A 6,000-nucleotide genomic window follows, 5' to 3' on the forward strand; every position below is an offset into this window, starting at 1 on the left:
TTAGCTGGTTTTGACTTTTACGAAGTCTAAGTAGTCGTTTTTTGGTTCTTGCTTAGGGTACCCCTTCTCACGGTATCCGACAGTAGCCCCCGAGCCTTGGGGGGAGTGGAGGCACTCCCCCTGAGGTTCTGACGAGAATTGGCTCTCGATAGTTCCTGTTGGGATGGTGTTTTGTACTCGAGGTTTCGGTGGGTGCGCGCGAGAGCACCCGCCGGGTGTAGCCCCCGAGGCCCTGGAGGAGTGATTTCACTTCTTCAGGGGCTTTTTTCTCTCTCGAGTGAGGGGTTTTCATTGTGTTTGCCGGGCCCGTGGGTGCGAGTTTGGATCGCAGGGCCTCAACGATGCTGCGGAAAGAGCCCCTTAGCCTCCGCCTGGAGCGAGAGGGCCATCAGGGGTTCCCCTGGCTTTTTGTACGACCCTCGTGCTTCCTTTTCGCTCGGAAGGAGGGGTGGAAGATGCCATGCTACCCTCGGTGGGTGTGAGCGACGGCATTTCCGGTGAGCTGTTATCGGGTAAGTCCGAGTGGAGGCCCGTACCCCGTTCGCTGGGGGTCGGCTAGCGGTCCGGAGACGCGCTCCAAGAGTACCAACGGGTTTCTCTAGTGGGTGCCGAGGCCGTTCGCTGGGCCTCGGTGGCTCGGTGCCTCCCTACGGTGGGATCCCATTCGGAGACCTCCCTACCGGTCTCGGACACGACACAGGACGCGCTCGTACAGGCTCACCCATAGTTGTCCCTGACTCTTTTGCCCTGGGGCAGCTGTCGAAACCCCTGGGGGCCCAGCCTTCGAACCCCTGGACCGTAACGGGCTCAGGTCGCTTGTCTTTATCTTGGGTGCAGGAAGAGCCCCCGAGCCTTCGCACGGAGCGAGAGGGTGGTCAGGGGTCCTCCTGACTTTTTTGTCTGTCCCCCGCACGTCCTTTTCGCTCGGACGGGGAGCTGTTTGCCGAGCCCACTCGTGTGCGAGCCTGAGCCGCTGGGTCTCGGCAAAGTTGTAGGAGGAGCCCCCGAGTCTCTCGCACGGAGCGAGAGAGCGGTCAGAGGTCCCCCTAGCTTTTGGTTCACCCCTCGCGCGTGAGGGTCTGTCTGCCGAGCCCCCCTCGGGTGCGAGCCTAGGTCGTGGGGTCTCAGCGTCTTTTGCAGAAGGAGCTCCCTAGCCTCTGCACGGAGCAAGAGGGCCGTCAGGAGATCTTCTGGCTTTTTGAACGACCCTCGCGCTTCCTTTTTGCTCGGAAGGAGGGTTTGTTTTGCCGAGCCCCCTCGTGTGCGAGCCCAAGTCGCTGGGCCTCGGCAATGGTTTGCAGGAAGAGTCCCTTAGCCTCTGCGTGGAGCAAGAGGGCCATCGGGGATTCTCCTGACTTTTTATTCGACCCTCGCGCTTCCTTTTCGCTCGAAAGGAGGGGTGGAAGATGCCGCGCTACCCTCGGTGGGCGCGAGCGATGGCATTTCCGGTGAGCTGTTATCGGGTAAGTCCGAGTGGAGGCCCGTACCCCATTCGCTAGGGGTCGGCTAGCGGTCCGGAGACACGCTCCAAGAGTACCGGAGGGTTTCTCTAGTGGGTGCCGAGGCCGTTCGCTGGGCCTCGGTGGCTCGGTGCCTCCCTATAGTGGGATCCCATTCGGAGACCTCCCTACCGGTCTCGGACACGACACAGGGCGTCCCAAGCGTTTCGCTTGCTTGGGCCTTGGCCTCGTATAGGCTCGCCCGTAGTCGCCCCTAACTCTGTTGCCTTGGGGCGGCTGTCGAAACCCCTAAGGGCCCAGCCTTCGAACCCCTGGACCATAGCGGGCTCGGTGCCCAGTTCCTTTGCCTGAAAGGAATCGGGGGGGTTATTTCTCTCCCTACGGCTAATAACGGCAGGCGCGTCTTTTGAGGCGGCTTTTTCGGGGAGGCGAAACGGCACCTGCTGCTGCTGTGGTTGGACGCAATGTGGCATCAGTCGATGGGACATATCTGCATGCACGATTAATGAGGAGGGAGTGGGCGCGTGGGCGGTAAGACCGGATCTGGATAACCGCGCCGGATTTTTTGGGGGAAACTTCCCCGATTTCGTCGCCCGGTGGTTTCGTCTCGTCCCTGCATAAATACGCAAAGAGCCTCACCCTCCCCCTTCTTACCTTTTCCGCATTCGCTTTCGCTGCCTCTGTGCCATTGCTGAGAGCATAGAGCACCGGGGAGGAGAAGGGCGAGAGCGAGAGACTGAAAGAAAGAGAGAGAGAGATTACCGCCGTAGCAGCGACCTCCACCGCGCAATGGCTGGTGGTCCCGTCATCCTCCCGGCGGATCCCTGGGAGCGGTCTGACGTCACCGAGGAGAAGCTACAGTCGCTCATGGAGGCCGGTCTTCTTCGCCCGATCACCGACCCTGACGAGCCGGAGTGGATTGCTCTGGGGAACGAGTCGGAGCCGAGGCCGCGCTACAGCTACGTGGTGAGCTTCGTCGTCTTCCACGAGTGAGGCCTCGGGTCGCCGGTGGATAAGTTCATGCGGGCGCTCCCGCACTACTATGGCGTGGAGCTTCACAATTTCAGCCCCAACTCCATCGCGCAGGCGGCCATCTTCGTCGCCGTCTGTGAGGGGTACTTGGGGATCGCTCCCCACTGGGAGTTGTGGCTCCACTTGTTCTGAGCGACGTTCACCACCAAGCCGGGGGGAACGAGGGGGGCTCGGAAGGTGCAGAGGGCCGGCGGCTGCACCCTTCACGTGTGCCAAGACCGGCAGTCCCTCTACATCCCGGCCCAGCTGTCATCGTCCAACCGTCATTGGTACGACAGCTGGTTCTACCTCCGCAATGACGACGGAGGACTTCCTCCTTATACCGGGCGGGTTGTAGAGAGTCAACCAGAGAAATGGGGATACGGCGTTATCAAGGTTGATCAGCCTAGGCTGGAGCCGCTCTTGCGGGCCTTGGGGAAGCTGCGTGACCATGGCCTTTCGGCGGCCGTGGTCGTGGCGGCCTTTCACCACCGGAGGGTGTTGCCGCTGATGGCCCGGCGGCGGCGGCTGTTCGAGATGACCCGGAGCGACCCGATTGCCGGTATCAAGATGTCCGCCTTCACCCTTACCGACGACGAGACCCTGCGTCGGGTGAGAGAGGCGGTAGACGGGAAGCCGAAGATCAACGATTTGATGCCGTTCCCGATGCGCCCGTCGCGGGGGCACATTTCACTGGTGAGTTGGATGTTGCCGACGCTTTTGCGGCCTTCTTGTTTTCTGCCTTTTTTGTCTGTTGTCTTACTTCGTCGTTCCCATAGGGGATAAGAGACGTGTGAGACTCCCCACCGCCCGTTCCCAAGGACGCCCGGCGGCGAGCCATGAACAGGGCACGCGCCGAGGAGGAGAAGAAGAAGAAAGATGCCAAGGAGGCGAAGCGCACAAAGAAGCTCCTCGTGCGCGAAAAGCTGGACGCCCGTCGCCGGCGTCAGAAGCTCGACGGTCTCCCGTTGGAGCCGTCTCCCTCGTCGTCGGTGTCGGATTCTTTGGGCGACGGCGGCGGGCGCGAGGTGGGGACGGCCTGCCTGGAACACCTCCCTGACATTAGGGAGATGGTGCCCGAGGCGCCGGCAAGGAGCCTGACGCTCCTATGAGGAGGAGGTGTCCCGGGGCCGGTGGCGGCCCGTCCCGGGGCCGAGGCCGACACGCCCGAGGCGCGGGTGTCGAAGGAGCGTGCCGTCAGCCCGATGGGTTCAACGGTGGAGGTGGAGCGAGCAACGGTGGGGGCGACCCCATTGTCTCCGTGAAGGGTCGAGGAGGTGCCAGGGTTCGGCGGAGGCCAGCTGGCACCGGTGGACACCAAGGCCGCGCTGCTGCCACCACCGCCGCCGTTGCAGAGGAGGCTGGCGGTGTCGAAGCGGCTACATCCCCGTTCGCGGTAAGCGTCTTTTCTGGTGGAGTCCGTAGTACTTCTTGTTTGCCCCTTGGTCGCATGCTGACCTTGGGAGTGTCTTTGCTTCCAGCTAGAAGCATCTGGTGGAAGATCCTGCCTTGGCGCCCCGTAAGGCGCTCAAGGTGAACGTTAGCTCCTCTGCCCATCAGGCAGCGGAGGCGCAGGCTGGCGTGCAGCATGGCGCGGCGTCGGGCAGGGCCATTTTGGAGGAGGCGGCTGCCTAGGAAAAGGGTGCCGAGGCGGCCGTGGAGCGAGTGGAGGAGGAGGAGCCCACGCCTTGCAATGTCGTGAGTCTTGGGGCAAAGGAGGCTGGGGCGTCCACCATTGCCGAGGCCATTGAGGGTGAGGCCGGAGCCCCCAAGACCTCTGAAGTCAGGGCGGTGGACGCCGGGGCCACCGAGGTAGAGATGGCGGAGGCCAGAACCCCTGGTTCCATCGAGGCCGAGGCGATGGAGGTGGAGACAGAGCAAGTTTTGGCGCCGCCCCTGGTTCAGACAATCTCGTCTGATGATTCCTCCCAAGGGAAGGAGGCGGTGGATGTCGAGGTGGCCAGTACCACGGAGCAGCCAGTCCTAGATCCCACCGAGGGGAGTTCGGCCCTTGCCCGGCTACGGCCCGAGCCCCGTGGGTGGAACTTCCCGCGTGTTTTCTAGCGGAACCGGGCTGATCCCGAGGGGGAGCCTATGTTCGCCCTTGAAGATATCGCAGAGGGGGGGGTGGTGGGATACCCTCGAGCAGTACTACCAACTGGCAGTGCGGTCGCTGCAGACAGCAATGACTATTATGGGAGGGGGCTTGCCCGGTGTCACCCAGGTAAGTACTTTTCTCTCCCGTGCCGCGTTGTTTTCTCTCCGAGCCCCCTCGCAATGTTTGACATGCGTTTTTTGTTTTGCCTCTTTAGGAGCTCGAGACCCGATCCCTTGGGAAATCGGTATTCCTACGAAGGGAGAGGGATATCTGGGACCAGCTCCGGCGGTAGAAGGGCCTGCTCGCTGATGCTCAGGGGCTTTTGTCGGCGCGGAGTGCGGAAGTGGAGGACCTCCGCCTTCGTTGTGCTGACATTCAGGCCGAGTTGGCCACGGCTAAAGAGCAGTCTGCCCCTCTGGTAGCGAAGGTCAAGGAACTGGAGGAGGAGCGAGACGCCTCCAGGTCTCGTGCCCAAGAAGCGACGGCCTCTGCCAAGGCCATAGCCGGGTAGCTGGGTGTGGAGCAGAGCGAGCATCAGCTGACGAAAGTCGCCTTGGCTGAGGCTACCAAGGCGGCCGAGGCCTCTCGGGTCAAGGCCTTAGACTGGAAGAGCAAGGCCGAGGGTAAGTTCCGCCGAACCGTGCTCCTTGTTCTTTTTGTTCTGGTTCGCGTTTGACTCCTGACCCCTCGTTGCGACGTAGATCTGGAGAAAGAGGCCTCCCAGGCGGCTGAGGCCTCCGTCACAGTGCAAGCGGCGCTGGATGTTGAGGTCCGGGAGCACGAGGCACTGTGCAGTGCAGTCCGTACCACCTGCGAGGCCCTGGACGTCGAGGGAGTCCAATCGGCCAGCTCCCTTGGGAGCCACCTGATTGCGTTGAGCGGCCGCGTCCACGAGAGGCTCCGAGGGGCGTTGCACACGGGCGTCAAGCGTGCCCTGGCCGTCGTTTCCTCGCACTACGCTATCAACCTCGAGGCTGTCAGCGACGGCTACGTGTTGCCAGAAGATGACGAGGAAGCTGATGCAGAGGTCATGAAGCTGTTGGAGGCGGTCGAGGCACCTGGCACAGCGCTGGCTGGTCTATTTGAAGAAGAGGTGGTCCCTCCCGCGCCGGCCGCCGATCCTTGAGCTTTGACCTGGGCCAAAAGGGGCCATGTAACCGGATTGAGTTAGTTGCCGTATCGTGACGTTTTTGTGGCCGTCGAGGCCTTTAAAGTATTTGCATACGTGGGTCTTTTAACCGTTTTCTGTTCTACTTCCAAGCCTGTGCCCTCTGTCTCGATCTTGGGAACCCGCAAAGAAATCCCTCGGAACCTAAGCCGTCCTTCGGCGAAGGGTGGTGAGGGAGCTGCCGTAGCCCAGAGGCGTAGGCCGTTCTCACGACTCGACCAGCCCTTTGGCCTCGAGACAAGCTTTTGGTCTTTGGGTTTCTT

This window comes from Miscanthus floridulus, chromosome 3 (genome assembly GCF_019320115.1).
Source record: "Miscanthus floridulus cultivar M001 chromosome 3, ASM1932011v1, whole genome shotgun sequence".
Taxonomy (NCBI): Eukaryota; Viridiplantae; Streptophyta; class Magnoliopsida; order Poales; family Poaceae; genus Miscanthus; species Miscanthus floridulus.